The sequence below is a fragment of the Augochlora pura genome, chromosome 2 (assembly GCF_028453695.1).
Source record: "Augochlora pura isolate Apur16 chromosome 2, APUR_v2.2.1, whole genome shotgun sequence".
Classification (NCBI taxonomy): Eukaryota; Metazoa; Arthropoda; class Insecta; order Hymenoptera; family Halictidae; genus Augochlora; species Augochlora pura.
In genome coordinates, this window is record NC_135773.1 from 25,484,763 (window position 1) to 25,503,170 (window position 18,408).

The following is an 18,408-nucleotide window of genomic DNA, read 5'->3' on the forward strand; positions in this document are numbered from 1 at the left end:
TTAAATAGAATGGAAATGCCACGAACCAGAAAAATTATTTCAAATTTACAGTTAAAATGGCTCCGAGTGCAAAGGGTTAATTGCAAGTATTTTATATAAATACTTACGGCACGAAAGTTACGAACCGCAATGCCGGCAAAGTTTTATCCGAATTTCGTTTCAAATTTGATTCAGTAGTTTTACCGGTTTGAAAGCGCAGCATTTTCGAAGCTTCGCCCATTGCGAATTAGAAATTTCATAATTGCGGCCACTTTTTAAATACCGCGTAACGAAAATCGCCGCGGGCAAAATCTCACCGCAAAAGCCCCCCTTTATGTGCGTTGCGTGGTTAAGTCGCTTGGTAGAGATCTGAAATAATGATGAGCACTTAACCCTTCCGACGATGTTTCGTGTCTATACGACCCAGACTGTGTGTTCGACTTGTACATAATTTTTAATTACGATCATATTTGCGTTCAAATTTGTGGAAGTAATTTGTATTACAAATTGGAATCAGTTTAAACTAATCCGAATTTTGTTGTTTCCAAAATAGAACCTAAATAAAAAGTACGACGGCTTATTATAAAATATATAAAATTCAGCGTAGTAGTGGTATTAATCTCAAGTCTGTTATGCAAGCAGTGATTAAAATCTTGAAGAATTTTAATAATACAGAATACAAAATTTTAATAAAATATTGCGTGGTTCTATCGAGTTGCAACACTTACTGTTGCATGAATATTCATTGACATTGCATGACAATTGTCATCATAAGGAACATTTTTTCTGCAGTAGTATATCTCACGATAGACACGACCATTGCATATTGCCGATGCTGTTCGCGCCGCGCTTTGACGAGCTTTTTACCCCCCTGTTCTTCTGTTTACCGGTCCTATCGAGTGTGTCGCCTAAGGACGCCTTGTTATCATTTATTTTCCGCACTTGGTACGCGCACTAACGAGTTTATGGTCCCACGGAACGCGGCGTAATTTTCCTTGTAAACGCGCGCGCGCTCGTCAGAGAGTTCGCTGAAAGCGGAGCGCGCATCTTGCCGCGTAAGCCGGAGACACGCGCGCTCGTAAAGAAGGAAAAAGGGCTCTCTGTTATTTCATGGTTGGCACAAGCCTAGGGACTGTGGCAGTCACGCGGCCGTGATTCAGCCGTGGATTCGCGGGGAGAAAAACCCGGAAGGCTTTGTTTCGTAGCCGCGGCGTAAAACTGGTTCTCGCCCCGCATCCAGTTACAGTCCGTTGTTCGTATCGCCGCGCCGCGCTCGCTACGGATCTGCTTATTTTGTTAATTAGTTGCAGCGCCGGCGCTGTTTAATTTTTAGCCCGTCGGTGGAAATTACGGGTCACGGGAGCTTTGTCGAGCGGCGCGCCGCCTTGCGAGGGGCTTGTTAAATTTATAATTCGACCGAAATTGAATCGTAGTTAGCGCACGCGTGAAACCGGCTTTCGCGAGCCCCGGATTCCCAAAAGGCTACGGAGAAAATCGAACTTTGCTATCGGGCGCGCGTCGTCTTGATGAATTCTCTTCGAGAGCTCTGAAAGACAGTATTTTAGTGGATACGGACAATGGTCGAACTGTATTCGGGCTCCTCTGTGTACACACCAACGTATAGGCGAGTAATTATAGACCATGGTTGCGAAGTCACTGTCAATGCGAGGATTCGGAAGCCAATTCAAAAAGCATTCGAATATCTTTTAAAACGCAATAACTTTTTAAAAATCGAACCGAGTAACTCGGTTCTTTTTAAATTTTAAAACGACTGTAGAGTGACTGAAATACTCTTTTTCAATGTTACTATGAATTGGAATGACCACAGAAAAAGTTGAATGTCTGTTTTTAACTTTTTTCCTCTGAACCTGTAACGAAAATTTAAAAAATGCGTTTTGTCGATCTTGGTAACTTGTTGAAAAATTTGAACGGAATTAATTGACGCAATCAAGCTGCGGCCACTGAAAAATCTAAAAATTACCTGTTATTCTATTACCTGTTGTGTTACTCGCGCCAACGTCGATCGATTCTGATGAAATTTTCAGTACACATGCGAGTTACCGTTATTTAAAAAGCGCACTTTTTAAAGCTTCGCCCATACTCGAACATTAAAGTTAAAAAACGCCACGGCGTTTCAATCGTTGCACGGCAAGCTAAACTTTATAATATTTAAAACGAGTATTTTATCAATATATAATTTCGACGATAGAGAGGAAGAATTTCTTCGATTGCAAACTGAAACTTGAATTTAACACTAATTGGCTACCGAGCTCTCCAATTATACGAATACTTCGATCGACTCTCTATTTTAGACTCACGTCATTACCGAGCTTGAAAACATTTTCAATGGCGGATGGTTTTTAATACTGGATGATCTTTAATACTGGATGACTCTTAATAATAATAGACGACTCTCAAATAGCGGCACGTACGTAATTTCTTCGGTATCGATCCCGAATTTCCACGATTGACAAATTAAGAGACAATTTCCAGTTCTAGGCAGTCGCTCGACAAATCGATAGTTACCGGAGCTACGCGTAGGGCTGAAATCCTCCGTGGGGTAGTAAGCAGAGGACCCGAGGGTGTCACGAATCCTTGTGGATCCCCTCATTGCTTCGCGTCTTCAGGTTTATGACACGTCGATCGCTATTGAGTTTGATAGCTGGGGTATTGTAGCACACGGCGTAACAGTAAACCGTCTTCCAGGGGCTAATTTCGAAAGAAAATGCCCGCAGCTGAAACGTCGCCTGGATCGTTCAGTTTTAGGGTTGGGATAGCAGGCCAAGCAGAGTAAGCCTTGTACACCCGATGGAAATGTAGAGGAACTATATGAAACCATTGACGAAGTAATAGTCTCTAATAACCAGAATCATTTCTATTTCACCAGCACTTCTTAATGAAATTATTCGATTCAAATACTATGTATCTTATTCGACTAAAAATAATACTTTCTTTGGAATATAGTTTTTATTAACAGGACGATATATTTTTACCTTCGAACAACAGCGTTGAAAATATCGGTTCGAAATAAACGATTTCGAGTAACGATTTCCTATTTTTAATTTCAAATAAAATTTGTCTCGGTCCGACTGCACACATCTACCGCACAAATTGTGTTCATCGCTCCTACGAACAGTTATCGCAAGCCAAGTGGCAAATAAAAGAGTTGCTAATCGGGATCAATGACTCCTCAAAGAAGCAGTTCTCATATCTCGTAACATCATCTCGGCTAAACCCGTCAACGAAACCAGTCCCTAATCGCCTGCACCGTGAAAGTCGATCTTCCGAACGTCCGCAAAGTTTTCGCGAGCATTCCCCCGGTCGCGACGCGTCGCGAATAGAGGGGTGCGAGATGTGTGCGAAAAGAGAGATAGTGTGAGGGATGGGGAGCGAGAGAGTGACAGAGTAAGAGAGAGAAAGAGAGAGAGAGAGAGAGAGAGGGAGAGGGATGTCCCGCGCGGAAACGCAAGGGAATTACGTAACGGCGCCGATTCGGTATTCCGGGCATCGATTCTGCATCGCGTTGTTGACCGGCGCACGTCCGCGGTCTAGAAATCACGAATTTATTTTTCGCCGGATCGCGCGCGTACCCTCTTCACTCTCGGAGGAGACGGCGGTACCCGGGGTCTCTCTTGACATTTTTCATCGAACAAAGGAGGGAGGGAGAAGAGAGCGCTTCTGGGGGACAGAGAACGAGCGAGAGAGTACGATAAAGCGTGAGAATGGTCGACAGAGGGGTTGCAGGGGAAAGAAGGGGAGGGAGGGAGGGAGGCTCGGGCCAGCAAGGCAAGAGTAGTGGCGCGGAGGGGCTGGCGGATGAGCCGAGGGGTCGAAGCGCACGAAAAGGGAGGCCGAAGGGAGCGAGGGCTCGGCGCAGGCGCGCTGACGCAACAATATGGTGAATTCTGCGAACCGACCCAGTATCCACCCGACCATCAGCTGATCAATATACTTCCGCACACACGCCACGTCATACGCGCGCGACACGCATGTCACGCATCGTGCGAACCGTTACGCGTGCGAGACTCCGTGAACCCGTGAACGTGAACGTGCACGAGCGCGAACACGAGCACGAGGACGAGACGACGAGGTGGACGCGGCGGTGGTCGTCCCTGGTCCGCGCGGAACGCCGTCGAGCGCACAGCCTCGCCGGGAAGACGGGGATACCCTTTCCTCGCCAGGAAGGCGAAGGACTGCCTGGAGGTACGTTCCGGAGGACATAGCGAGCTACCCTTCGCGATCGCGAGCGCGTTCGCGCCGCGACGTGGCCAGCTCCGCTTCAGGGCTGACTCGTGCTCGAGGCGATATCTCGCCTGGACTGTGCGCGACTGCCACGAGGTATTGCAGACCGATCTCGACAGATGATCCCCGTCGTCGTCTTCCCACTCTGGCGGCCGCTTCGAAGGCACACTTGTAAGGCTCACCTCGGGCTAGAGGATCGATCGAAGCGGACCGAAGATCGTGAATCCAGTGATAAACCGTGTGCTCCGTGTAATCTGGTCGCGCGTGATCTGTTCGCCTTTGTTTGGTTGGTTCGACGCTTGGACGACTTGCCACGAGGTCCCGGGCGACACCGATCCACGAGAAGATTAATGGTCTTCTTGCTCTCTGTCGATGTTCCTCGGGCTTCGCTCGCCGGTTAGGTAATTCGATAGAGGATAACGAAAAGATCGTTTCGCCCCGCCGGTGTTCGGCGATCGTGACCGTTCAACCGTGTCCGAGCTTTTAATCCCGATCTAATTGGTACCCCGTCGAACTTGGGTTGGGTGTCTTTCGGCCGGCTCGCTGCGAGCTGCCCGCGGAGGACCATTCCTCGCGGTGATTCATCGTTTTCTTAGTCAGACTATGCGGCTTCTCTCCCGGTTGGGCAATCGGAAGCACTTCCGATCTGGCTTCGTATATTCATCCTTTTTTGCCAGCACCAGAGTACACTCTCTGCGAGAGTTCTGTGTATTCAGACTTGCGTGTTTCTTCCTTCTTTCGGATCTTTCTCTTTTTTTTTTTTTAGATAAATCGTACGGTGTTTTAAAATAAAGTTCGTCGATGTATTTGCTTATATTTCTAGTTTAATGATACTTTTCCCAAGTAAAGCTAGTACCATGTGTGTAAGGACATTGAAGTAATTCTCCATGGTCGACGTGATTTTAACTGTCCCGTTAATTAAAAAAATAAATAGGTGAGAATTGTGTCAATTTAAAAAGATGCAATTGTGATTGCAACTAGGAAAACGTCAAAAACTGTACGGACAAAAAGTGGCAGCAATTTAAAGTTACAATTTCGAGTTTCCAGCCCCTTTTTTCAGGATGTTAAAAAAGTAGTAAAAAAGTGTTTTTTAAATTCTTCTGGTTCGCGAGTTATTGACGCGTCCGCTGGAATATTCTCCTCGAATTTGAAGCAAATCCAGCCGACTGGATCTAGAGATACAGTTTCGGTCAGTTGAAAAAACAAAAAAACCTAAGGCTTCGAGAGAGAAACGTGTTCGAAGCTGCGGTTTTACTCTTCCGGTACGTAATTTCCGTCCTCGTTCAGATTAATCAAGGAAAGTCTAATGGATTTCGAGCATCCGCCTCGTAGAAACTCGATATACATATTCCGTTCGATATGCTGAGAAGTTTCAATTACGCGAAACATCGGCACCGTTAATTAACGTCCGTCGAAATTCCGATACCGCGAGTCCGCGCGCGCGCGCGCGCACCGCTGTGCGGAGATTCTTTTTGGCCAAGTTCGAATCATTTTCGTTGCCGGGTGCACAGGAATACTTAAAGGTGCGTGGGGGAGGGGGCTGGTTGCGTAGCCGAAGACTTCGCTCCTCGGATTACACGTTAAATTAGTAGAAAACGTTAACCGGGCTTCCTAACAATTTTCAGTTCGTCGACCTTAAGTGTTACGTTGCTTCTAAGCGCAGTCGTCTCTGGTGATTGATGCTATAAATTCCAGTCCGAACAGTTACGCATTGCAGATTTTATATAAATAGTATTTATTTTGAAAAAATCGATACATAATTCGATTCTACTGTTATCGAAATCTGGCGATGGAAATTATTGACGCTGAACTCGTCAAGCTCTGAGAATGTGCGACTAACGTATGTTTTATAAAAATTTCAAGACTGAATTTAGTTCGATTTGTTACGGTGTCGATTACAACGTAAGCTTTTATAAATGAATTTAATCAACAATATCTTCGTAATGTCAGCAACTTGACGATAAAAGATGTGAAACTGCAATGTAGAATGAAAGACTTGTTCAAAGCATCGTCCAAGGGTTAACAGAAGCGAACGGAATATTTGCACGACTCATTGTTAATGCAAGATCCTCGACAAACGTATCGGAATTCCGTTTCATATTTATCTGTGACATCGTCGCCCGTAATATCGGGGATTCGCGGGAACGCTCGCAATTTCCTCGTTGCATCATTCTCGAATCAATCCTCGCCGTTGAAAAATGTGTCTCGCGCGTCAACGCGTATCTCCACCATCTTTACTTTATGAATTTCGTGACTGGCCAGCCAGAGAGCCAGGCGGCGAGTCCCGTCGCGGCAAGTATTTTTCTTCCTCGATCGCGTTCATCACCGCGGCTAAACTGTTTTTCTAGTCTCTATCAGAGATTATTACTCGTCGCAGCGTTTGGCCCGGTCACACGCGACCGGCCGCGACAAACAAAATCACCGTAACAGCTGTCCTCCGAAAGTAATGAACAATCGATAAAGTACAAGTAATTAATTCCAGCAACGCGCCGAGCCCCAGAGACTTCGCGAAACTAATTCGCGTAATGGAATCGAAGCTGAAAAGTTTTAATCTCTTTCAGCTTTTAATTGCGCGAATCCTGACCGAATTGTGTGCGCGCGTTCGTTACGTTCTGCTCGTTGTTTAATATTTTCATCCGACCAAATAATCGCTGGGTCGGCTCGATAAAACGACGCGAATACATTTTTCGAAAAATTAACGGGTCCGAGTGGAGAATAGAATGCAGGTGTGTTATTTAATTAATCTATTAATGCTGCGAACCAGGTGATTTATTTAGCCAATGCAGAATTGTTACTTGCGTACACGTTTGATGTTACGTAAGATTATCACCAGTTCCTATGTTTTTATTAAAAATTTATTGATCGTTTGCAAAAATACAGTTGACTTTTGAACGAGAATTTGGCTCGCCCCGGATTTCTAATTACGCGCGGTTCTTAAATGCGTTCAGACGATTTCTGGATTCGAGTGTCCACGGCATTTCCGCGACGAGTGGGCGTATGATAAACGAAAAGAGAAAGAGAGAGAGAGAGGGGGGGAAGTAGGAGGAGATGGAGAGCGTATTTTCGGAGATCCTGTTGCAACATTCCAGCTCTCGGCGGCGCACGATAAAGTTGAATTGGATTCAAATTTAGTTCTGAAATTTCGAGAAGGGTTCGTTTGGCGGCATCGGGACAAGCGTGTTTTTCGCAGATTGACAGCCTTCCCGTCTCGGCTGTTTTATGGAAGTTGGATCAACTCTGTCGGTTTGCGGCGCATTTAGCTCGATTTAGTCTCTCGAATTAGAACGGCACGAGCGCGACGCTGGAAATCGTAATGAACATCCAATGAACCGCGCTGGATTCGTTAAAGGCAGAATATATTTCGGCGGTGTTCTATTTGAAAAGCTGCTCACGATTCAACCCCCTGCCGGATCAGAGATAAACGCGCTTGCCTGTAAGATGCTAGGAAAAAATAACGGTAGATTTATCTGACATTTGCTTTTCTTCTACACGCGAATGAGATAGGAAACCTAGCCTTTTAACTACCGGACCACTCCGAGTAATTGCTTTCGGATTCTCGCTTTCTATTTACTGTGACATCGAAGCTGCTTTTCTACGAGGCCTGTCCACATTTCTAATTGCATTATTCGAAATATCATTTCGAATAACACTTTGAAAGTAACATTATTTGAAATAATTATTTAACCTTTTGCACTCGAAGCTATTTTAACTGTAATTCTAAAATAATTTTTCTAACATATAGCATTTCCATTTTATAAGGTAAAGAGGTTATGTTCAATTGAAATTGAGTCTAGTAACTCATACAAAAACAGTTACACTTTTAATAATTTTTTAAATGCAAGTTTAAGTCATAGAGATCCTTGAACCCCAAATGTTTGCCGCGCGACATTTGATCTAGAAACGCCGCGCAAACCAAGATTATCCACGGTTCGTTCTCAATGGACCGCATCCTCCGGACTCGTAAACTTCGGTTTATCGGGTCGGGCCTTTGTGTTATCTTGTATTATCGGCGTTATCGGGCTAATTACCGAGACTCCGACGTTCCAGCGCACTTAATCATTGCCGATTGTTCTGCAGTTTTCTTCGGTATTCGAAAGCGATACAATCGGCCTCAACTGGCTAATTATTTGCCGTTTAATGAATTCCAATATATTTGTGCGCAGTTCATGGGAAATTTTAGTTTTATCCTATTTTAAATCCTATTTTATTTGGATTATGGAGAATATATTACTGAAAACAATACTTCACACATTTTCCCTATAAATATTACCTAGCTCTGTTTTTGTTTTTCCTGTAAATATTTCGAGATTCCATCTAAATCTGAGATAAGCGTGGTTCGAAAACAACGGTAACAAGGACGGTTTATTTTCCCCACCTCTTCTAACATCGTCAGGCTCGAACCTATTAGACACACTATCCAACTTCGTCTGGCCTCGATCGGCAAAAGCTCGAATGTTTTTAATCTCGGGTAGTCTGGCCAGCCCAGACAGCGTCCGAAATGAAAACGGCGTTCGATACAGAAAAACGCGAAGGTCTTGGAAAGCTCGTTTATGTAATTGCGAGGGGGGGCACGGTTCGATCGGAAAGCGAGAGGTGAGCGTCGGGGGTGGAAAAAGCGTGTAGAGAGCTCGGGAACCTGTAAGTAGGAGCGTTCGACAGAGAGACGAAGAGAGAGAGAGAGAGAGAGAGAGAAGCCCGCAACCGTGAAATTCTCTCGCCGCGTGGCGATTGCGGTGAAGTCGTTCATTGACTTCTCTCCCCTCGCAGCGAGCCCCCGCGGCCCGCGGATGCATCCGGATTATTCGTTCACGTTGCAGCTCCGCGGCCGAGTGCACTTACATACACACACGCGCGTGTGTTTCCAGCCCCCCCTCCGCCGTCTCTGTCTCTCGTTCTCTCCCTCCGGCGATTCTCTCCTTCCCTTCGTTGCACTTTCGTCTGGCTCCCTCCTCGCGGGGCTCGTCTCGGGTACACGTGCCCCCACCTCGCCTCTCTCGTTCCTCTTCGCGATGAAGGAAGAGGTAGAAGAAGCCCGAGGAGGAGGGGCCGGGCGTCGAAGAGCGCGGAGGAGTATGCCACTCGTTGGAAGAAGCAGGGCTCACCGCTTCGCGAACTTACTCGTGTTCTGCGTCTAGTGCCGGTTGTCTTGCTCGTCGAGAACTCCATTCTCCCGCGTCCTCCCTGCTCACCTGGATCCTCGGTCGAACAGGATACGCGCGTCACGACGCCAGGAGGATAGCTCAAGGTACCCGCGCGCCTTGGCCCTGACCTAGCACCAGCAATTCCACCGCGTTATCTACCAGTTCGTGAAATCGATCGACAGGATTCACGCGTTTTTTTTTTCCGGAGAAGAGACACCCCTCGGGGAGACAACAGTGGTCTCTCGGTCGCCTCGGCTAATCGACATCGTCGTGCACGTGGGGAAGCAGTGTAGTGACCGACCGCGGTGTGAATTCGTCCAAGTGCGGCCCGGTATATCGAGTATACCGGGGGGGATATCGCGAGTTGCTCGTGTTACCGGTAATTGCGTAATCGCGGGGAGATCGCCAGGAATGCAGGAGACTTGACGCGCTCTAGTGACTAGCCGACCGCGTGGGACTAGCGCAAGGAGGCGATCGTCGCCGTTCGGTTGGCAAAGCGCGCGAAAATATTCAGGCGAGCGATAACGATAGGAGCTGTCAAGTAGGCTGGAACTGTACCGAACACAGCGGCCAATCGGACCAACGCTCGCCCGACCGACAGCGAAGTCTCTGTCCAACGGAATTAAATAACTGGTCGCGTCGTCGATGGACGATCGCGGATTCTTGAGATTCCTTCGGGAACGATCGTGCTCTGCGAGAACGCTGACGACGCACCGTTGCAATCCATCGGCGCAGACTTCACTTTCACTCGCGGTTGGACGCGGTGTTGCGTCGGACATTTAATTTAATCGTCGCTGCTTCCTGATATCGTCCCGCGACCCTGCGTCGTTCGAAAAGAAATCGATAGGGGATTTAAATGTACCGGGGTGTCTCGCGGTTTTTACCTCGTGCGTGCGGAAGACAGGCACTACCTTGTCGTTTGTACTCGTCTGCGCATGTCGCTGATTCATTCAGAATTCTTGGAGCAAATTCCGCTACGATGCGGTATTGGACAAAAATATAAAACCCTTTGCATATTTCTATACATCATGGTATTTTAGAAAAAGAAAGATGTATTCTTTATATGTCATATATATTATATACAGTGTCCTAGACTGTGTATAAGAAAATTGAAGTTCGATGGAAATACGGGGCGCAAAAGTTATAGGAAAACATGTTAACACAAAATGTTGTTGATCAGAAAGAAAAAAGTACAAAGGACGTCTGGTTTGTTTATGGTTCTTCCAGCACGTGACAATAGTTATTCGACCGGGAGGGAACGTAGAAACGTTTCACTGCTCTCAGCAAGAACAGCGCGCATCTATTTGTTTGAGATAAGTAATGCGCTGTGGAAAATAATTGAACGATTAATTGAGTGCATCGAATAATTATGAAATCGAAGTTGTTATGCCGTGTAAAACGTGGCGAGAAGGTCAAGAAACAAGAACGAACTGGAAGACCTCGCGCCATAACAAAACGTGATAAGCGTGCAATTTTACGAGTCGCGTCGGATTTTAAGGGAACGGCGACAAAGATACGCAAAGCGTCTTATATTTTTGTTCACCGTTGTAAATCAGCCTAAATCGCGTTTACTCGGTGCTTGTTTTCAGTGGAATTTCATGATAGGTCTAAATAACTCCGAACGCGAGAGCCTACTTGGATTATCTGAAAAGTTCACGGCCCCTTTATCTTTTGGACTAGCTCAATCTTCTTTCACCGTGAAATCATTCCATCGTCACGATTGCGCAAACGTTCCTCGGAAATGTTCTCAAAGATTTTACTTTAATTTTATTCATCCAAGATACTCGAATTTTTCAAGATATCTTTTTAAGATTTATCGCAGTGAAACGATGTATAAATATTATTGTTTTTTCTTGAAGATTCTACTTCAATTTTCTCAATTTAGAATACACAGACTTGTCAAGAAGGTGTCTTTCTTTTTAAGATTTATTGCGGTAAACTACGCAACATTATTATTCGTCCCCTTGAACAGTATTTTTCTAAAGATTTTGCTTCAACTTTTCGTATCTTCGAGTACGAGAGTTTGTGGTTTTTCAAATTTATCACGATAAAAGGAAGCACCTCTGAAAGGTTGCTTACCGGAAGTCTGTTTCCTCGAGAAATACAATGGTCCTGTACCTGTTAGTATCGAGGGTTGCTTTGTCCAGCATTCAGCCGGTTAACGAGTTAACTATCAATAAAGAACTGTTTAAAGGGCCTTCGGACATTGTTAGGACTTCCGTTCTTTTTTCAAAAAAGGGAACAGTGTCCGAAAAGTTTGCGAAGTGAAGAGAGAGAGAGAGTGTGTGTGTGTGTGTGTGGTTGTCAATGAGAACAAAGAGGTGCACGCGCGAGCGCAGCGTTGAAGGAAGAGGACTAAACCGATGCTTGTTTTGTCTGTGCAGGGTTCTCTGTCGATCCATCCCGGAGGTTGCAGCGGCGGACACCATTATCGGTGAGTAACAGTTTTCGAATTGTCGCGGCGGGAATGTAGCCGCGCTTCATTCCGCATGCGGAACACGCGGTCGAGGAATGCGTTCGGCGACGACGCGCGAGGAATGCTTGGCCCCCCCTCCCTCCCTTCCTCCCTCCGGTTCGTCTCGCGAATCGCAGAGAGTCGATACGATCCGGCTGGATTCTACGTCGAAATCTAGAATACTAGCTTCTTCGAAAACTGAACAATTCATAAGATTTTGTGCTCCTCCGCTGTTTGAAATTCCTCCCCGTGGCTGTAACCGTGAAACTTCGGATACTCCTGGAAACGTTTCCAATCATCGTGCTCGTGCTCCGAATGCGATTACTGTTCACTTTCATTGATCACTTTCATCTTTCATTCACATTTTACTATTACCATTGATACCATAGAAACGGCGTAAACACGAACACGAGTAAAAACAAATTACTTGACATGTTAATTGCTGAACGTTAACTTGAAAATTTCATGCAGTGTGAAAGCCATTTAATCAATGGAGGTAAAAATAGGAAGTCAGAATTGATTAGGGGAAATATTATTTTAATTCTAATAAGATTCAGTTTGTTCGATATAATATAACGCTGTATTTATTAGAAGAGCCTATTCGTAGGGATTTCCGTGACTGAACTAAGAGAAGTTGATGTTTAATTGAATCGATACTTTCATTTATACTTACGACATGACGAAGAATTCGGTGAAACAATTGTTAGACGTAGCCGAAGTACTCCTAGTCAGCTATTAATTACGAAGCGCGTTGTGCTCTGCTATCCCAACTTCGGCTAGGAAACCGGCGGGTGAATTTTTGTAAAAGTACTTGCACCAGGAAGTTTCGGACGAAGCGGGAGCAAAGTTTGCTGGCGAGAGCAGCAGTAGTTGCCGCGTCTAAGCGTAGCAGAGAAGGCGCGGAGAAGGCGAGAGCCTTCGCCGCGAAATAAAACGAAATCTCGTGGCGGAGGAAAGGAGCAAGGATGCGGAGGGCGAAGGAAGGCGAGAGAGTGGTCAGACTGGTGTAACAGGACGTTACTCCTTGGCTGGCAAGGGCAGGCCTTGTATTATTGCTCCGTCCTCCTTCGATCCGCTCTCTGCGGCCGGGGCTTGCGCTCCGGTGTTCTCTAAGTCCTCCTAAGCGTGGAATGCCACAGGGAGAGACGACGGGTTAGCATACGGATAAAAGACCCTTCGCGGCGCGCTGCTGGCTCGAGGGTTCTCTTCTCACAGGGTCAAGGAACGCGAGCAATACTCTCTCGACTGTCTCGCGAATTTCACACCAGCCGAGATCGTACCGTTACCAACGTCCAACATGATTTACTATAGATAATCGCGACGGTCCCCTTCAAGGACGACTTGCCTGATGTGTACACCCTCTGGCTGTAACATGTTACCACTTTTAATGAAGAAGAGGCACACAGTATTAATTAATGTTGCGTTTTACATCGTAACTACAAAAACATCCGAAATTTTATATACTTATTTCCATTTTAAGCTACATCTTTACAGTTTCGTACTCGAGCTATTCCTCTTTGTCGTGAACGCATCAAATCTGTAATCAAGAAATAATAAAAGGAATTCCTTTGGGGGATGGTAATAGATGAGAAATCGAATTTGTTAGCAAGATAAACGAGTTTCCCGGCCTTTGCTTTTCCGGTCCAAAGTGGCGCAGTTTGCAACGGTCTCGTAAGAGTTCGCTTTCGAAATTTCCGCCGACTATGCTCGCGTAAGAAATTGTACCGGCTGTTTCCCAACAGATTCCCGGGGAATGTCGGCCACCAAGGTTCGTCTCGCAATGAATGAATCGGCGCTCGCGCGCGGGCGCGCGCGCCGCTAAATAAATTTTGTGCAGGCGCTCCCTCGTCGTTTCGCTTCCGGCTTGTTCGTTTCGTAGAATCTAATTTTAAGCCCGGCCGACCGGCTGAACGAACGAACGAATGGACGGACGGACGGACGGACGGACGCTGACATGAAAGCTCGTTAGATGCTCGTCTTATGGAAATAATTGAACCGTCAGACGCAGAAAACACGTGGTCGCGGATCGATTCCTCGGGTTCGTTCGACGATCGTCCGCTGACCGCCGAAATTGGCCGCCGTTGCAACCTACGAGTTTTCAGGGGATTTCCTCCCGTTATCCTAAGCTCTGCTACACCGTTTCTGGGAATCCGCAATCCTCGAAGAATCATCGACGGCTGCTATTCGAACCATCTGCCCGTCGTGTGTCTGCTTTCGTTGTTTCTCAATCCGTTTTCTGTCCTTTCTTTGTAGTTTGCCATCTTTTACTCGGATAAATTGAAGATCATTTTTTTTTAAATTTCTCTAATATTTAAATTAATCAAAAATACATCACATACGGATTTCGATATTCGCGTTCTAAAGTAACAAATTAATTCGTAAAATGTTCCTCAATGGACAAGTAGCCGTAACCGAAATTAAAATGAAAATTTAGAAAATTTAGAAAATTTAGTGAAAATTGAAAATTTCATCGAGAACGACGCAACCAACATTTACACGGTGCCGGAGCTTTTTTTTCTCGCGTCACCGTTCCCGAAAGATAGCAGTCTGTGAAACTGTTTGCACGTTCTGTCCTTGTACACTCGGCACGATAGAGCCCACGATAATTCTGTGTACGTTGCCTCCGCAGGTAATATTTCATTCCCGATAACTGTAATCAGAATTCGAAGCAGTCGTCGCTCTGTTCGCGACATTCACGATTCGAATTTCCCTGTGTTGCCTATTACACGTAAGTAGTAGCTTTCCCTAGAAAGCTGCGTTCCGAAGTTTAGCATCGTCGTGCGGGATAACGATGATTGCTACGGTTTCGAATAAACCAGGCTTTGCTTGAAAAAATGACAAGGGCAGGTAACGGAAAAAATTGTTAGTTGTACACGGCGAAAACGAGTAGTTTCACCTGGAACTGTAAACAGTAGGTTAGATTGTGTTCACAATAAGTGTTTATGCGATTTTCAATGCAAATAGGCTTGAATTCTTGTGTTAAGAAATATGTAAGTTTCGTACCTTTAGTTTTGGCATCTAATTTATTATTATAAAACAAAAATAATAGAATATTCATTCTCATCGTTTTTGGTCATTTGAAAAACTCCGAAAAACTAGACAACAAAATTCAAGAAAAATTTAAAGAAACAGCAAAGAATCCTCTTATCGTAGATTACGGGGGTCCATTAAAATTTATCTCCTCCAGAACCGACAGTAAATATTTGATCTGTTCAATATAGTTGCGTGTAATCCTAAGCAGTCCGACCATTCTGTCAGCATCGCCAGCTCTCGTCGCGAGGTTTTGGAACGACGAGAACGTTTGCTAGTTCGTTAGACCGCTTTGTGGTAATGTAAATAAAAAGAGGAGATCGCGAACGTCTCCGCAGTCGCCGATTGTCACGCTCCGGCGTCGCAGCGTGTTCCGCTTGGCTTTGAACCGTTCCGCGAAGCTCGAGGATAATTCCGCAACCGCGGGGGGGAACGCGATGGCATTCGGCGAGGAACTTTGTACACGACCACGACAAATGGGGCCCGAAGGCTCCGCTAGAACGTCTTCCTCGGCGCAGCGCAAATTAGCGTGGATCGAACAAAGCGGGGTACGCGGCGTAGTTACCGGGATCTTGTAGTCAGCCGACCAGTTCTCGTTAACACGTTCGCTGGGGACACACGCCGTGTTGATATTAATGAGAAGTTCTGTAAGGATCGCCAGGACAATAGTGTGTAATAGACGTCCGAGGACGAGACCACTCGAACGTTGATTCGGGGGGGACGCTTTAATTCGGCTGTCCTACGATCTTCCTCCGCATAATGCGCGAGCATAGAGATGAACTCATCTCGTCGCTCCGTAAATCTAATATTCCACTGTAAGAACGGACTGCTTTGTTAAGCGAGTGAATATTGTCTCGTTGAAGAAAACGTTTGACTCGACGGAGGAAGCGCTAAAGTTTGAAATTGCTTTTCGTAAAAGGCTATTTCAATCTTTGTGGAAGTGTATTGAAATCTTGTAGTGTTTATCCAGTACTCCAATTACCTATTTGAAAAAAGAGAAACCAATTTGGAGATTTGTCTTATAACAAGGTTATATATGTTACGTTATTAACCTCTTGGGCACTGAACACCACTATAGGGGCTTTCGCGGATGCCGTCTGGTAATTTAATAAAATATTTAATAAAATAAAAACCGAATGGATACGTAATTTATTCGAGCGCAGTCGGCGTTAATTGGGAAAATTGAAACGATATTATGTTTCAATATATTCGTAACACGGTATCGAGACGTAACATGCGAAGTTACTGTTGCCACTATTGTTGCCATTATTCGCTTTTTCGCGCGTCAGAGCCTTTTAGTATACAACAATGTGAACAAGATACGATCAAACGAGTATGATACGATAATGCCGCGTGTTCGAGCACGCGACCGAACAAAGCAATCTTTAGTCACAATGCGGGGAATTCGAAATATAGACGTGAGTCATTGACTGCGGAGGTTGATTTATGAATCCGATCGATACCGTTCCCGTTCTGCGCGTAGTCTCGCGAGTATACTGCAACGAAATGGTACGATGACGAAGAATTAATATCTGTACAGGTCACAACCATAGTATCGTATGTCAGATATTCGACAATGTTGACTTATATCGTAAAATGTAAAATTGGATTTAATCGCAGCTTCGCCTCGTTCGCTGTCCATTTTTCAAAATCTGTCAACGAGATTCGAGATGAAAGTAACAACCCGCACAAGCGCCGATAAAATCCGCGAAGGATGCGTAACTCGATCACACGCGACAAACGAGAGAGATACTATTACCAATTTCTCCGGCAATGCTAAATCAATTTGATACTGTTAATACGGACCGTGACGTCATAATCAGAGAAGTGCTTATCCCATTGAGGATCGCACACAGCGACACATGTCGCGGAACGCACGGAGCCCGACGGGTTTGCTCATTACTATAATAAAGAGACTTCAAACACCGGCGTTTTCTCCGCGCGCAGAGAATGGATCCTGTCGTTTGCATTAAAATTGCCGTGTGTCGACATCGCGGGCACTCGTGAACTTGTATTCCCGGGTGGTCTCTCTTCGTATTATCAGCGAATGCACCAACCGGTTCCCGTTTCATTACCGGGCTGCGTAAACCATCGCCCCGCGAACCACTCCGGCGAACGCAACGCGCTAACACGGTCGGGTGTTGACATAACTGTCTTATTTGCCCGGAAAGTGCGAGTCCACGTTGGTACTTCTGGTTTCCGTTTCCACGGGATCGTGGCGCGCGCAAGGATCGCAGACAAGAGCCGGTCTCTCTTTGTTTGCCCAGCCGATTTCAACTGTTAACGCGTCAAAGTCGTTCGTCGGCCTCTGTTTGCTCTCGTGCGAGACTTCCGCTAGCGCGTTTCCACGGCGCATGCGTCTTTCTATCGTTTATTCTATCAATTATTTGTAGATTTTTCGAATCAGGAACCGACGCTCCGTAACCGTCGAACAGCGAAAATAAAATGCTGAATGTTAATGTCAGCGTAAATATATGTATATATCAGATACAAATAGATTAATATAATAATAAATGAACTTGAAAATACCAGCCGGGAACGCAGAATACGAAGCTGCAACAAACAAAAGGAAAAGTAAGAAAGAAACTATTAGCCTGAGAAACGATTAGAATTAAGCATTGTGCTGCTAATGAATGCAACTGATGATTTCAGTTTCTATTAAAGGAGCATAGAAAATAAAGCGGGCGTAATTGCAAGCGTAATTGGTATCCAATTAGTTCTAGTTGCAGGATCGTATTCTGTTGATCGGATTCGTGTAAACGGCATTACCATAAGATACGATTTAGTTCCTTCGAGAGATTCCACGTTCGCGGGAACGAACGAGTGAAACATTTGATTTCAAAAGCGAAGTGTTCAGATTGTAACGAGCCAAGTTCAGATAGAAATCTAAAAGTTCGTTGTCGGAAACTCGGTACGTGCACGACGATCCTTCATTGCTAGATTTAAGTCAACGCGAAATATCGTCACGCGAGCGTTAATCGAACAAAATTAGATCATACTTATCGAATTACAAGAGAAATAATTCAAGGCAGAAGTTTCTTAAAATTTCTTATTAATTTTCATGGAACAAACGCGTTAAGCATATAGGTGGCCTCGTTGTAAATCCATTATGCTTTAAAATCATTGCAAATTATTTGTTAAGAAGATAATATTGCCAATAATAATACAAAAGATATTTTTTATTATGGCTACAAACAAGAATTGGGAACAAGGGAATTTTGTCCCTTTTACTCTTTTTCTTTTTTTAAATAATCTTGTTATTTTATTTAATCGTTTCGTGGTCGATATAGATACTGTTATCTATTGTTCGAAAGATCTTAAAATAAAGATACGTTTACAGAACCATAATTCTATGTTCATAGAAAGATGAACTTATCCTGATTTTGACATCTGAACTGTCAATATAGTCCTCGCTAAGTTTTATGGAAAACAATTGCCGTTCGCAGACAAAGTAAATGGAAAATGTAAGCGCAACTAGCTCTCCGTGCTTGTTCGATGAAATTTTAATTCGCTCGGCTGGGATCGATAGGGTTCCTCGGAGCTGTGATTGCGATCTGGTAA

At 45.0% G+C, this 18,408-nt stretch overlaps 1 protein-coding gene across 5 annotated transcripts in view; it reads left to right on the forward strand.

The window, feature by feature from the left end:
- Positions 1-18,408, forward strand: part of Hnrnp-k (Heterogeneous nuclear ribonucleoprotein K) — a 136,515-nt gene that overhangs the window by 45,646 nt on the left and 72,461 nt on the right. For 3 of the 5 annotated variants that reach the window (XM_078196356.1, XM_078196353.1, XM_078196355.1), the window contains exon 3: positions 11,747-11,796. The gene's annotated coding sequence lies outside the window, so the exon portion shown is untranslated. Of the gene's footprint in view, positions 1-9,368; positions 9,467-11,746; positions 11,797-18,408 lie in introns of those variants that run through there. The other 2 variants (XM_078196354.1, XM_078196357.1) reach the window with 2 other exon arrangements.